The 16,376-nt window shown below is 31.4% G+C and overlaps 2 long non-coding RNA genes across 2 annotated transcripts; both read left to right on the top strand.

The window, feature by feature from the left end:
- Positions 1–5,921: 5,921 nt before the first annotated feature.
- Positions 5,922–6,873, top strand: LOC147949224 (uncharacterized). Its single transcript, XR_015574398.1, has 3 exons — positions 5,922–6,061; positions 6,614–6,669; positions 6,770–6,873. It is a non-coding gene; the product is annotated as an uncharacterized LOC147949224 (long non-coding RNA).
- A 110-nt stretch (positions 6,874–6,983) lies between these two features.
- On the top strand, positions 6,984–8,046 carry LOC147949223 (uncharacterized). The gene is made up of 4 exons (XR_015574397.1): positions 6,984–7,060; positions 7,165–7,228; positions 7,515–7,755; positions 7,906–8,046. It is a non-coding gene; the product is annotated as an uncharacterized LOC147949223 (long non-coding RNA).
- Positions 8,047–16,376: the final 8,330 nt, after the last annotated feature.

Genomic DNA, 16,376 nt, shown 5'->3' with positions numbered 1-16,376 from the left:
CTCAATATTGGTTTCAAAGCCAACTAAAGAAAAACAGAAACGATCTTATTGATATTAGACCAAAACATGGGCATACAAACATAATCACTTACACGGAAGATATTTAAAAAAATAACTTATTATTGCAACATCAACGTATGAAGGGTTTACATAAGCAGTTAATTAGAAAATCTATAATACAATAAATGTACTGGAAACAATATCAGTCAATGATAAGATTGGATCCTCAAAAGCAAGAAACAACTACTTCATAATTCATAAAAAGTAAACGCCACAATTATACACATCTGAACGAAATGATATAAACATATAGTGTATAAATAAAAGTGACGGCAAAGCCCGTATATGCCTAATTAAAACGAAATAATACAAAAGAGAAAACGAAAAAGACAAAAAAAAAACAAGAAAGTGTCAACTACACCACAACCCACGCGTTGCGTGGGGAAGCACCTAGTTCAATTAATATTTTAGTTAAATCGTTAATGATTTCATTTTTTTAATCATACACAGTCTGATACTTGTTGATGACTTGATGTGTGCTTTATTGTCATTATGTGAACACGTGCTTGCATCACATAATTAAAAGACTAACTAAACATAGATATTAATTTGGTTTCATTTCTTTATTTTTCTAGAAAAAAAGGAAATGACCACACACACTAACGGTTGTGGATGATCACATTTTGGACAGTGTATTGTTTCATTAGTTTTTGAGTTTTCCAAACATTTTGATAGAAAATAGTATATTCGGCACATTATTTGGAAAACTTTTTTGATCGGCCAAGTTTGTAGTATTGTTTATATATAATTAAACAAAATTTAAAAAAAAAAAAACAAACTACGGTTATTATGTCAGCTGTTATGAAATAGTTAATCTATATTACTTACTTCTAAAAAATTATATTTTTGTTATAGCAAATATTTAGTTGATACTATAAAATTCAGGTATTTTGTGTTACCTGTGTGTTAAGATAAATAATGGATTAATTATTTATGGAATGGTTGGATGCATCATGCAAGATACATGTTTTCTCTTAAACCATTCTAAAAACATGGTTTATGCAAAATGGTGTCTTTTTTTCATCTTTAATATACTATCCCATTTATTTTTGTTTTGTTAACCTATTCGTCAGCCAGTCATATGTATTAAGAAAAGAAAGAAGAATTAGATTGACCAAGTTCTATGCAGAGAACATAAAAGAAAAACTATAAAAAGAAGAATTAGATTGACCAAGTTCTATGCAGAGAACATAAAAGAAAAACTATAAAAAACAAAAGGGAGATTTGCACAATAACGTAACACACTTTATCTAAAACTTCTTTCACTTGACACATATTTTGCTATTAGAGCACTTTTTACATCATATTTTTTACTATTCATTAATTTTATGACTATTATACCCTTACTAAAAACAACAAAAAAATACAAATATTTTTGTCTCTTTTCTTATTCTTCTCTCTTTTTATTTCTTGTCTTTTCTCTTATTTTCTTTCTCTCTTTTTCATCGCATGTTTTTTTCTATTATTCTCTATATCCTAAATTTTTAGATCATAAACCATAATCATAAATTTCATTTCATTTTTATAGCAATTTTAACAAATGTAGCTAAGTTTGAAGAATTTTTACTAGAGAACATGAAACTGAATAATTTTTGACTCCTTGTATTAGATTCTTTATAAATTTTCAAATTCATTGATGTTATTCATTATTGATAAAGAAAGATTTGAAAATTATATCACTGGTTTTTGTGCTAGAAATACTTGGAAAACAGAAAGATTGAAATTCTCTAACCAAATGTTAACTAGAATTGTCTACTTTTTCTATTCTTCACTTTTTTTTTTATCTTATTCTTTTCTTGTTTATCTATTTATCTTTTTGTAATCATTTTATTTAATTATTATGACATATATTTTCAATTTTGTTTTTATGATTCATTATAATTTTATTTTTTCTACATTTTAAGATCCATTTTACTATATTTAAAAATGAATAATTGTATTATATTATCTAATTATAGTTGAATATTTAAAAGCTACGTTTTTTTTCTTGGTTTTTGGTTTAAAATAAAGTATTTATGTGGCTTTCAAAAACATCACATATGGCTTTTAAAAACGTCACATATGGCAAATCTTTGTGTTTGTTTGCTAATACACACCTTGGATAAAGACGTTCTTTAAACAAGCAAATTGACACAAGATTTAAACATTTATAAAGACAAATTTTAATAGGAAAAAATTTGCTTAGGGTCATAATTCATAAATGTTTATTTCACTGATTCCAAAGAAAAAGAAGCTGGAAAAGAAAATTAATATAGTAGTACGTAATTTATTTTTAACAAACAAAAAAAATTCATATAAATTATTTACATGTTCAATGGTCTTCATATACTATCTTACTCCGACGGTTATCTATATAAAAAACTCTAGATCATTAATTTATTCGTTGCTGTGTGCATGTGTGTTCTAAATTTTTTATTCGAATGAATATGATTGTTTAATTTATCAATGTGTTCTACTTGTCCCTGGGCGACCACGTGTTAGGTTCATTTTATTAGACTACCCATTTTCCCCACGTAAATGAGCCAAAACCTTAAGAATGTTTTTAATATATAAAAACTTTAGGGTTCTCTTTGTATAGTTATACTATAAATTATGGGACATCCCACTCATGCTCATGGACCATGGTTACCCCACTCATTATTTGATTTGTCTCTTTCTTTTCAAAACACTATATAAAAACACTTTTACCCCATAGTATATATGGATTGGCAAACGCACATTTTTCCGTCGTGCCCATAATGAATCAAATGATCACATGAAAAGTTTTTATCATGTTTTTGGATTTTCTTGTATAAAATAAGATATAAAGAAATCAGAGTAGAACCAAATCAACCACTTATGTGAGAGAGTTCAAAGAGATCCCAGCAAGAAAAGGTTGTTATCCTTTATCGTTAATTATCAACTTGTAACATCGTTTATAAAATATTAGTATTAATTATCAGTATCCAATATCAATATGATTGTTAAACTAAAAATAATAATCTTTTATCTTTATATAGTGTGTGAATCAAACAGTTCAGCAGTATTTTTTAGATAATATATTATTTCTACGTAGTTGAGGATAGAGCAGATCCGGATCCACTAGACTCCCCCACAATAATCCAGATTATTGTAAGTAGTGAGATAAGCTGAAGGGGCGGACCTACTAAGAAAGTAGGTGGGTCACCTGACCTGGGTAAACTAGATAAATAGTTTGTTTTTACATATATTTACATAAAATTTCAGTAGCACAGATGGTAAATTCTGCACTGTTGACCTCCCCATACCCGAGTTCGAACCTCCATTATGACAAAATTTTAGTTTTTTCCCTGTAACTGATCTCCCTCAATTTATATCCTGGCTCTGCCACTGTCTGAAACCAATTAATAAACTAAATATTCATTTTGATATCCATGTTCGGAAAAGCCTAGAAGATAGTACGTATGTTTATTAGAGGTAATAACAAATTCTAAATTGAAACATGCAAAACAAAAAATTTGCAATTTTGGAACTTTGAACAACATATTATCAAGTTGCTAGCAACAAGCTTTTTATTTGGCTTCTTTGGCACATTTGGAAGTTGCAGAAACGATATGATGACATATTGACATGATATTCAATCATCAAATTTGGGGACAGCTGTTAACATCAGAGCATGCTCCTTTGGGGACAGCTGTTAACATCACAACAAGCTTTTATTGTGATTGAAAAAAACACACACACACATAAAAAGCAATATGAGTTATCAAAACGGTATTAAACAAAAACGACAGTTTTGGATTTATTTAATTAAAAACCAAACTTATATTACTTTAAACCATATATCATTCTGAAAAAATAGATTTATGCACAAATACGTGATATATATTTTACATATAAATGATTTAAGCTTTTATTTTGTACGTTGTGACAAAAAGAAGAAAATAATAATGATAAGTATAAAAAAAAATTAATAATAATAATAATGAGTATGAACGATAAATATAAGAACAGAGATCGTCGATGCTCACATAATTAAAGAACCAACTAAAATTGGATATTAATTAATCCAGTTTCATTTCTCTATTTTTATAGAAAAAGACATTGCCACAACACTAACGAACGGTTGTATTGTAGATGACCATAGTTTGGACATGATCACTAATAAAACAAAATACACTCGAGTATCTTTTTTTATCACACATCAAACAGACCCTACAGATAATAAATGATGCTCAGATAAATACTTTCCTCTAAACCCCAAAAAAACAAAAACAAAAAGTTGATAATCTTTATAACGAAAAATCACAGTTTTATACTTAACCAAGTTATCATGCTCTTACAAAATGTTGCGGATATGTTTTATAAAATTTAACACTTCTAAAACTTTCAAATAATATGGAAATACTTAATTAAAAACCATACAACATGTAGAATAAATTAAAATGGTTAACTTATGGCATATTGTATAATTTTAATTACTTACAATATACTGTCTACCAACTACTTTACTTGGAACAAAAATTGCACGAAATGAAACTTTTGAAAAAGCTACGTTTTTAACTACTACATAAACTGCAATTCATAAAAAAAATGGGACAATATTGTATAAGTCTTCTTAACTCTATTATATGACATATATATATAATAAAATATATCTTAACTATGGAAAATATCTTTATACATATATAGATGATGTTATTTAGATTTGGAAACTAATTAGATTCCGAGTTATATATACTAATTCAGAGTTACCATATATAATTAAATACTGTCCGTACAGTATATTGAATCTAAATAAATTAAAACTTTAGGACAGTAAATACTTTGTTTTTTTTTTAATTTTGATGTTAAGGAAGTAGAGCCTTCTTTAAATGAACGAGGTTGTACGTAAATAAGCTTGTTCATTTCATTTATTTACATGTTGTATGGTTTTATATATTTTAGCTAGCCCAACGGTTTAATATGATTAAAAATCTAGACACTAATTCGAGTAAGCTTTTTAATCTCTATATACATTATATTAACACTCCTTGCTGACTTGTTATACCCTTGTGCAAGGACACGTGATAGGTTCATTTGAGATAAGAGCGCGTTAATGAGCCAAGCTTCCTGAAACATATGACTATTTTAGTTTTATTGCTATTGAACCATGACTCCATTGTAAAATTGGTATGGGACATTCCAGTCACGACAAAAAAAACATTTGGATTGTCAAAAAGAACATCCAAATATATTTAAAATTGATATGACAAATAAGATCCAAATATTTGCACGTTATTTAACACAATATGACATAATATACAGTAATACCTCTATAAATAATGTTGGGGCCATGACATTTTATTAATTTATAGTGATATTAATTTATATAATTAATAATTTATAGATATATATTTTATTCTTTAAATTTTTTAAAAATATGAATTGTGAATATTTTAACAAAATAAGATTAGACTTTTGGATGTTATCAATTTATAAGTGAATTTGTAATTGAATTTGTAATATATATAAAACATTACTGATAATAAATTACAAATACTCTATAAAACTATCAAAATGAAAATGATGCATATGTAGAAAATTGAATACTTAAAAAAAGTTTAGGTACTTTTATGACATGTTATAGAGTATTTTCTATCATTATCGTTTGAAATTATAGATATGAGCTATAGGATAAAATTTAAAACTTTAAAGCATACATATATCAACATATATATATATGTAAATTTACATAATTATTAATTTACTATATTATTAGGACCATATTTTACATAAAGATTTCAAAAAAATTATTATTTTATTATCTTATCAAATTTTGTTATTTTTTACATTGGTCCGACTTGGGACCAACAAAAATTATTAATTTATACTAGTGTTTATTAATTTATAGAGGTTTTACTGTATTGGGAAGTCTCTCTCTCGTCCTTGACAAGAAAGGTCTTGCTCTTGCTCTCTCACTCTCTCTTTTTCTCCTCTGCAACTTTGTCACCAAGCAAAAACTTGGATCTTCACAATTTTTTCGGCAACTTTCTCCAATCAGGTTTGTTTTTGAATACCAGAGAGCTTTCTTCATTGGATTTTGTGATAAAAGCTTCAAGCTTCAACTAGTTAGTTCATAAAGTATATTTCATTTTTTATGCACTAAATGTTCCTTTTCTTTTAATCTTTAGAAATGTGGATGAAGGAAAGGGAAAGCTTTGATCTTTTACCTTCTCATGTCATTTTTATTTCTAGTCAAAACTCAAAAAGATGGGATTTTGCTTCAAGTTTTTGTGATCTAAGCAAATTTCATTTTTTGTGCACTAATCGTTCTTTGTTTAATCTTTAAGAAGGGAAAGCTTTGATCTTTTACATTCTTATATATTTTTTTTCTTTCTAATCAAAACTTTAGAAAAGATAGGATTTTGCTTCAAGTTTAGTGATGTAAGTGTATTTCATTTTTTATGCACTAATCGTTCCTTTTAGTTGGCAAAAGAAATGGGATAGCTTTGATCGTTTACATTCTTATGTATTATTCTTTCTAATCAAAACTCAAGAAAGATGGGATTTTTGTCTCACCTTTTAGTGATTTTTTTTTGTTTTTTCTCTTAAGTTGTGGACAAGGGAAAAGGAAAGCTAACATACGAAGAGTCACCCCCATCAAGAAAGGTAAACCAAAATTACATTTTTCATTACTTATTTGTTAAATAAATAGTTTTTGTTTGGCAAATAGTATTACTATCTAACTCAAATATGTTTTCTTTGATAGATCCCGAGAGGGGAAGCTAGCACATCTGAATAAGTTGAAGATTCACATGTATCATTCTTCATTATACAATTATTTCTCTTTTGGTTTTATTAAATGGGCTTCACTCTGACTTGTTTATGGTTGATATATTGTAGATTTGTGACTCTAGAAAAAGTTTAATTAAAATTTAGAAAAAAAAAAGAAAGTTTAATTACTTTGTCCTCTGTCCTCTGCTTTGTCAACAATTGACCAGGTTCGAGAACCAGAGACTGAATACAATAGAGTCATTACACTAAGGATTACGAAGATGAGGTACCTATCATATTTTTTCATTATACAATTGTCGATTTATACATTAATTGTAACAGTTTGAGTTTGCTTCGTTATAGTTGATTAATTATTTTATATATATGTAGGATTATTGCGACTGGAGAGATTACCCAGGTGTCATCCGGAATGTGGTGGATCAAAGATTTCAAGGTAGTTACGCTTCTAACTAAGATACATAGAATTGTAAAACGTACTAAAGTAATGAATAACTATGAATTCATATTTGTAATCATTCTCACGTGTCAAGATGTTCAATAGAGTGAAAGAGTGGCACTGTATATAAAATAAGTGTATAATTTGGTGCTTTGTATTATTATATTGGTTCTAATATTTTGCAGTTTGCTTAGCCATATTAATCTTTCTCCTCTTTTGTTTTGTGGTTGAAATAATTTTATTTGATCGCTCAATATTTTTCTTCATGTGTTTTTTTATGCAGCAACTTGCTGGGCTGTCTCTTGGTAAGAGCCGTGCAAGCTCTATACAACATTGGCGTTTCCATGCAACTATAAGAAGAGTTGTCTATCCAACACCTTGTCAACAACGTGACGTACGATTCAAAGAAGGGAATCCAGAACATCAAGATGGCTCTCAATTTCATGATAACAACCGGGGTTTGCAAAGAGAGTCAATGCAGGCATCGTGGAGAAATTAAAGCACGTGGCTGCTTTCATAGGGATGTAAGTAATGTATATTTGTTACTTTCCATATCGTTCATACATATTAATTACTTATATCGAAGATGTTGTTGGTTTGGCACACTTGTTATATTGTTTTATTTGATCTAAGATTAATGGTCGCCGTTTCTCCTCTTTTTATATTGTTTTTAGGCACACTTTTTCACAGTAGACAGCTTTACTCACTTGTCTGAGATTGAAGATGTTGATTTGGAAGCTGTAATCCGAAGACAACCCGTTATGGCTCTCATGCCCGTCACAGAGGAGTTATTCGAGTATAACGTTCACGACACTGTAAGTTGTTTCTAGTGTTTTCTTATGGGTTTGATATTGTTTCAAGCTTTCTTTCTGATAATCTCAAATTATTTAGAGCTTGATGTTTATTTTGTAGATGGTGATTTATCAGCATGATCGCACCGAAGATCATGAAGGAACCGTTATGCATGATGTGCTCATAGTTGGGTTTGGGAATTACTATGGAAAACCATATTGGATCATTCAGAACTCATGGGGAGAAGAGTGGGGGATAAAGGATACGCATATGTCTATCAACAGACTGTACCGGGATGATCTATTTCTCAGTTTGCTTCTGTCTACATTCCAAACAAAAGAGGATATCCAAGAGGTCCACAACCAGGAGCCGGAGCTTGAGATAAATAAATAGTTTTTGGCAGTCATGTTTTTTATGTGTTTGATGGTTGAGCTTATTGGTTTCTCTCGGCTGCCCTTTTCTTGATGACTTTGTATTTTTTTTTCTGTCGTATCTACTTACATCCTAAGTTTAATACTCTGTTTTTTGTAGTCTCCATAATTTTCATGGTTTTATTATCAAGTGATACTAAAATTCTAATTCTTGTTCTGACTTATCTCTGTGTTTCTGGTTTGTAAACATTTGTGTATGTCATTTTTGCCAGCCAACGTTCAGCTGCGGTTCTCTTCTCTAGATGGCACTGTACATAAGTTTCTCTCCCCAACCCAACTCTGATTGACGTTCGAGACTAGTAATTTGTTGTTGAGGATTACTATTTAGGCATAGGATCCCCTCCAGGATGTTCAAACACATAACAGAGATGAGAAATAAGCAATGGTTTATTGTTTTAGATTGTGTATTGTTTACCATTTTCATGCTTAGGGAAGTCATTAGCCTTATGGTGAGTTCGTCGGTGCAGGCCAAAACTAATGTAATGTAATGCATGCTATTGCTAGTTTGCTATGTTGCAAAGTGAGACTGAGAGTCCTTTAAGAGTTTAAGTAGATATAAAAACAATAATAACCTGGTTCATACTTGAATCAAACTACACTCTAATTGTTTTGCCTCGCAGTGATGACATGCGATCAGGGTCATTGCACCGCACCTGAGTCATATTACCATTCAGTTCAGGGCCTCTCTGAACTTTGTGGCACCTAAACACATTTTTCCATAGACTAGTGTCTCTTTTGGAGAAGCCCTAAAGAGGATTACTCTGCGTGTTTAAAGTTTCAAAACATCAATATACCTCTTTCTCTAGGTTCCAAAGTGCGAGATTATTCAGGATTTAGATTGAAAGAGTTTTCTCAAGATTGTCAAGATGAATTCAAAGTAGAGTGAGAGAAAGAAAGATGAGGTCAGAGGAAACAAATAGAATGATGTTTGGATTAGAGGTGAACCTGAAGAGTAAGAACAGAACCTTAATATCAAAGACCGTTTTAGAGTCTGGTTTAGCTTCTAGAGATTGTCTTAGTCGCTCTATCCAGTTCCTTGTTTTGTTTCTCAACTGTTATTTGATGAGGATCCTAAGCGCCTAGCAGTTTTTGAATCAGGAGTCATTCTAAAATAATGTTAGGACTCTTAAGGGAAAAAGCATAGGACTCGAGATAGAGTTACACCAGTTTCATTTGAATGCAAGGATTTTTTGTGATATGGAAATGATATTATTAAAAGGCATGTTCTCTACTGAGACACTCCAACAACTAAACATTCCATCCTCCACCCTGATTTACTGCCAACCACATTGGCTTATATCTTGGTTTAAACAAGAATTGATCTTTTGGAATTGCACAAGAAACCGCTTAAAAGAATCTACATAGTCGTTTCATTGACTAGTCCTACAGCTCAAGTTAAACGCGAAGAAATAGGACATAGAATCAATTCATGAGATGTATGTATACCTTGTTGGACACTTTCCCATCTTCCTCCTCCCCAATCCATGGAATAGACAAACTTCACACCCGGTTTAATCTACATAATTTCTCACAAGGTAAACTATTCTTTGGGTTTGGAGAAACTACCAAAATCCTAATGCAAGGTTTATAATTCGGAAAGGATACAGAACCATCGATTTTATATGGAAAACGAAATTATTAACAAATGTGAATAATTATATTTTTTATTCAACATAAACCCTCACCCGTTCGCCCTAATATTTCCTCTCAGGCACTATTACCGAGGCGCCGCTACCATCTCCTCTCCCCGACGCCGGTAGAGCTCCGGCTCACCGGCGTCAGGCTCTCTCAGTCCTATCAAGCTCTGCTCTCTTCTACTGCATCCTCTGTTTCTTTGTTCCATGGTCACTTGTCCCTCCCGGAGTCCACTCAAGATTTTGGATCTCGACTCCGAGCATGCTTCAGCTTCTTTATCCCCTTCCCTTACCTCAGCCTCTGGTGAATCGTCTCGATGTGCCTGCTCCGTCGTGGTCCCAGCCACGAGACGTTTCCTCTGAGACCAATGAACGCCCCAATTGCCTTGGCTTCCGCCAGTCTTACTGCTTCTTAACACTGTCAACCGCAACAACTCTCCGATCCTTGGAATCTTTTCCCTCCACCAAGTGGTTTGCTTGGCTGAAGCTGGACGGGAGCTCTGTTTTGACACTAGAGCCGACAAAGACTTTTACGGTGAAACCCACATCCTTGGCGCTCTCTAACACACCATTGATTCCGTTCTGTTCCAGGTTCGCTTCTCACTCTTTATCCAACTCCCTGGTGCTTAGGTTATCTTGGTCACTTGTGTTGCCCCTGAACTGGAAGATGTTTAGATCCGCTAAAGCTGTTTTGAACCCAACCCATTTAAACCTGTGTGTCAATTGGTTGCTTGGTTGTACTCGACAAGAAGTCTCTGAGTGTAGAGTCTGCATCCTCAGAACTGGTTGTATTAAAGCTATCTCAAGCTCAAAATGTTTAGCATCGAGTTTCTCTACTTGGTCAAGTCGGAGTCTCCTCGGTAGTAGAGTCTCGATCTCTTTGGATTGGCTTGACATCTATTTGTGTCGAGGAAAGTTGAGTACTATGGTATGGAGGACTGCATTACAGAGCTCTATCTTTAACCATGACCCGTCTCTCTGGCGATTTATAATGCTTCCATCTGATGCTCCTATTTGTTGCATATCACCAATCCCTCAACTCTTTCAGCTCCAGCGTATAACCAGGCTTAAACTCGGCATTATGATTCCACCTCTGCGGAGAGGGGATTACCGATGTTTAGCCAGTTTGATTTCTCCATCATTTCCGTGTTCTAAGCTCTCCAAAATGTATAGCATCTACTTATTGAAGTTCCCTCATATTGACTTGAAGAGTAGTGGCATTATGATCACCATTCCACGGAGTGGTGGTTACCACAACCTCTTCACGCTTCTCCCTTTCAGACTTAAAACCGCAACCACCCTTGCAGTGATCGGTTTTCAGAGCATTCTTAACCCTGCTCACACCTTTGACAAAGCACTACTTCGTGTAGATTGTCTCACTTTGATGAGATCCTCCGCTTTGCTTGCTTCATCGCCATCAAGTCTTCGAATCAAGACCCTGGCCACCTTCCCTTCCAATGATCTACTCTTGGAAGCTGCATTGATATGTTTTGATCTCACATGCTCCAGCTTGCTATTAAGCACTTGGTCCATAGCTCTCAAGACCCATATATCTCTTGCTCTTATCTATCCTTGTACTTCTACTGTCTTTGAATTTGGGGTATGCCCTCTTATGCTACTTAAGCTTTTCAACCTGATTTGTATGTTACACTCTATCTAATGGAATGGAAACATATGTGTGTTTCAAAAAAAAAAAAAAAACAAATGTGAATAATTCAAGTTATGTCTCATTTTTTTTTTGGTAGTTTTGGCAGTTATGTTTTGTATGCATGTGTTCGATGGTTGAGCTTATTGGTTTCTCTCGGCTGCCCTTTTCTTGATGTCTTTGTGTATTTGTTTTCTATCATCTAATTACATCCTAAGTTTAATACTCTGTTTTGTGAAGTATATCAGGGACCATGCCCATAATGAATCAAATAATCACATGAAGAGGAACCAAATCAACCTCATATGTGAGAGAGTTAAAAGAGATCGTCCCAGCAAGAAAAGTTGATCGTCATCAATTTGTAACATCGTTTGTAAAATATTACTAACTAGATTAGACCATTTATTTTATTTATATTATAATTTTAGAATAAAATAATTTATATGATTGTTTTTAAAAGTTTTTTTGGATAAAACATTATGCAATAAAATCATATGCTAAATATGATGGTTTGAAAAAAACATCTATTTGTAAATTTTATATTATTAATTTTGTAATTTTATGTATGAGATATGGTTATGTTTGTTGTTTGTTTCAATTTTAATTTTTGAACATGTTTGGTGAAAGTATTTTATTATGACTCGTGCTTAGGTAATATTTTATTTTTAACTACACAATAAGATCTCGGAAATCATGATTAAGTGTGATAAAATGCCAAATTTTTATTATTTTTTATGACTAACAGTATATATTTTGTAACAATACATAAAATACTAAAGATTTTATTTTGGAAATTGTATAAATCATTGAAATATTCTCTTTCAGAGGATCCTTTGGGATATTCTTAAGTGTATATTGACCAATTAATCAATAACCATTTTTGGTAACCAAACTATATTTAATCTGTAACATATTTTGTAACCAATTTATAAAAATTATATAGTTTACAAAAAAGTTGGATACTTCCATTTTATTATATAGGGGATTTTCAATATGATCAGTACCCGATATCAATTAATTAAACTAAAAATAATAATCTTTAGTTGTGAATCAAGTGGTTCAGCCGTATTTTTATTTTAATACATTATTTATTAAAAGTCTTCGTAGTTGAAGATGGATCATATCCGGATCCACTAGACTCACACACAATTATCCGGATTATTGTAAGTAGTGAGATAAGCTGAACCATTTGATAAACTAATTATTCATTTTGATATCCATGTTCGGAAAAGCCTTGAAGATACAATCCCTTCAATTATTAAATGACTAAATGAAAAATGATAACATTTTTCATGAAAAACAATTGTTCAGGTTTTGGCATGTTTATTAGAGGTAAAAAAAAATATAAGCAAAACAAAAAGTTACAATTTTGGAATCTTTAATAACATATCAAACTGCTCCTTCGGAGACAGCTGTTTAAATCATACAAGATACGATCCATATTATTCCTCATTTAGTTTTCCTAGACTATGTTCATCCATCCACTAAACATCAAATTCTCGTTAACTACGTTAATGTGACGTTTAACGTAGGGAAAGAGTGTGAGTGAGTAGGGAAAGAGAGTAGGGGCCTGGTCCCGTAAATAAAACAAATTAAAAGTAAGGGCAACACCCGGACGTGAGGAGCAATTGTTAATTTAGTAGGTACGATCATTGTTCATCGTCATGCGTCCAAAACAATTTCGCCTACCGGCTGATCTCTATTCTCTAGATTGTTTTATTCACACTAAATATTGTCCGTATATTGAAGCTAAATAAATTAGAACTTTGGGATATAGTAAATGCTTTCTTTCTTTTTTTAATTTGATGCGAATTAAGGAAGTAGTGCCTTCTTAAATGAACGAGGTTGTACGTAAATAAGCTTGTTAATTTAATTTATTTACATGCATGTTGTGTGGTTTCATATATTTTTGCTAGCCCAACGGCTTAATATGCTTCAAAATCTAGAAACTGATTCGTGTAAGCTTCTTAATCTCTATATAGTCATTAATTTAAATTGACACTCGTTGCTGACTTACTGTTCTTCCATAGTTCCACTAGTCCCTGCCCAAGGACACATGATAGGTTCATTTTTAAGATAATGCGTGAATGAGCAATTGAAACATAGGATTGTTTTTTTGGTTAATTATATTGATATTGAACAATGAGTCCATTGTAAAATAGTTATGGGACATCACAGCTACTGTTATCAGTGGCCAGCTGGTGTATATTGTTATCGAATAATAATTTTTTTTCTTTTACTTTTTTTGTCAAACAAAGAAAACATTTGGATTGGCAAAAAGAACATCCTTCGCATGTTATTTAAAACACAATATGGCATACTGATATATGGGACCCTGTAAATCGGACAGGTTTGAGTGAGGGATAAATAGTTAAGTGGGAATTAATTTTGGGGCCGAGTAAATATAGAAGATTTGAAGCACAAAAACTTACTTTTGAATAATCAACTTCTATACTATTAATTAGCTAGCTATTGTTAAAATAAAAATATATCTAAAACATACCATTTTGAGAACAAATAATTTTAGGTGAAAACTTATTTATTAAGTTTTACCTCCACTCCATAGTTTGCCCCCCAACAAAAAAGAACGTCTTAACTCCATTGTGACAAACCAAAAATGTTAAATTTGAAAGAAAAAAAATATGATGTTATGCATTTGTGAAAATGAACTGGTGTACCATACAATATGTAGATGCCGTATATTGATTTTAGAGTTTTATTACTGTTTTTTTTTTTTTTTTTCAAAAAAAAAACAGTATAGCTAAAAGGTAGAATTTTTGTTTTGTCAACCATCGACAGGGTAGAATATATAATTAAATAAGCTGTTTTCATTTCAATTATTTATTTGACATATATATATATGTTGTATGGTTTAATTAGTACTCACCAACAGCTGTTTATTAAAAAGTTAGTTAATATAGTAATCAATGTGAATTCTAGAGTTAATTACGTATGAGTTATGACATTGTGCTTATATGATTCCTAGTTTCCTACAGTGGTGTTTGTGATTATTAATAATTCCAAAAAACACATTAACGACGACGTTGATAGAAAATTTCAGAAAAGAATATGTAATTAAAGTCACATACATATCTAGTGAAAAATATCACTGTTTACAAGTTACAACAACAAAAAAGAAAAAAAAATCAAAGATTTGAGTTATACAAAAAGAGATACCTGAGTTTCCGATGAGAACATTTGATTACTAGCTGTTCTTTCCTTTCCTTTCACATTTCTAGCCATTGCATTTCTTATGTTTTCTTGTGTCTTTTGGTTTTGTATTTTTTAAGGAAAAAGCAATGGATTAAGAAAAGGAAAGCTAACCGAGGAAGAGGCACCATCAAGAAAGGTAAACCAAATTTACATTCTTTATTATTTATATTATATGTTAAACAAATAGATTTTGATTGGCAAATAATTAAATTATCTAACTCAAATATATTTTCTTTAATAGATCAGTCGAGGGGAAGCTACTTCATCTACACATACAGAAGAACTCGAAGATTCACAGGTATATTATACAGTATCATTGTTTATTACTACAGTCTCTCTTTTAGTTTTAAATGGGCTTCAGTGTGACGTCCCAACTAAAGGTTTTTACTTGTTTAAGGTTGATAAATTACTCTAAACTGTATATTGATACTGTATATTGTAAATTTGTTTTTATCTACTTGACTAGCTTCCATAACCATTAGAGAGACTGAATATGAAAGAGTAATTACACAAGCGGATTACGAAGATTGGTTAACATAAAAAAAAAAATTTATGATCCAGTTGTCGGATTATACAATTTATTGTAAGAGTTTGAATGATAATCAATAGTATTTTATTTGCTTGCTTATATATTTGAGTAATTATTTTATATATGTAGGAGGATTCTTGGGACTGTAGGGGTGTCCCCGGTGTACTCGAGATTTGAAGGTAAATTATGCTTCTAACTAAGACACATAGATGATAGAATTTCTTTTTGGTCAGCAACGTACAAGATTAGCTCAAAAGAGTAAAAAAAAATGATAGAATTTTAAAATGTAATTAAATTATTCTCACGTGTCAATAGAGTGAAAAAGTGGCACTGTATCTAAATAAAAAGTGACTAATTTGGTTGTATATATTTTTATTGCTTTTAATATTTTGCTTAGCCATCATTAATTTTTCTCCTCTTTTGTTTTGGTGGAATCTTTTTATTTGATCACCACAATTTTTCTTCATGTGTTTTTATGCATCAACTTGTTGGGCTGTCTCTTTGGTAAGAGCCATACAAGCTCTATACAATATTGGTGTTTCCATTCAATTACAAGAAGAGTTGTCTATCCAACTTGAAGTACGATTCAGATAAGGGCATCCAAAACATCAAGACGGCTCTCAATTACATGATATCATCTGGGGTTTGCATACGTCTACCGCCAGACTGTATGCGGACGATCTTTATCTCAGTTTGCTGCTGTCTACATTCCAAACAAAAGAGGATATCCACGACGTCCACAACCAGGAGCCGGAAATAAATAAATAGACACACTAAATTATCTAATTATATAAAATAATACGAACAAACTCAATTATAAAACTAACAACCATAACGAAATTTTTTTTTATATGCAAATAATAAAAGTCTGAGTGAAAGAGCTAGTTCCATTTGAATGCAA

This window comes from Camelina sativa, chromosome 2, assembly GCF_030686135.1.
Source record: "Camelina sativa cultivar CO46 ecotype springtype chromosome 2, ASM3068613v1".
In the NCBI taxonomy this organism is placed as follows: Eukaryota; Viridiplantae; Streptophyta; class Magnoliopsida; order Brassicales; family Brassicaceae; genus Camelina; species Camelina sativa.
This window is presented reverse-complemented; position numbering and strand designations above follow the sequence as displayed.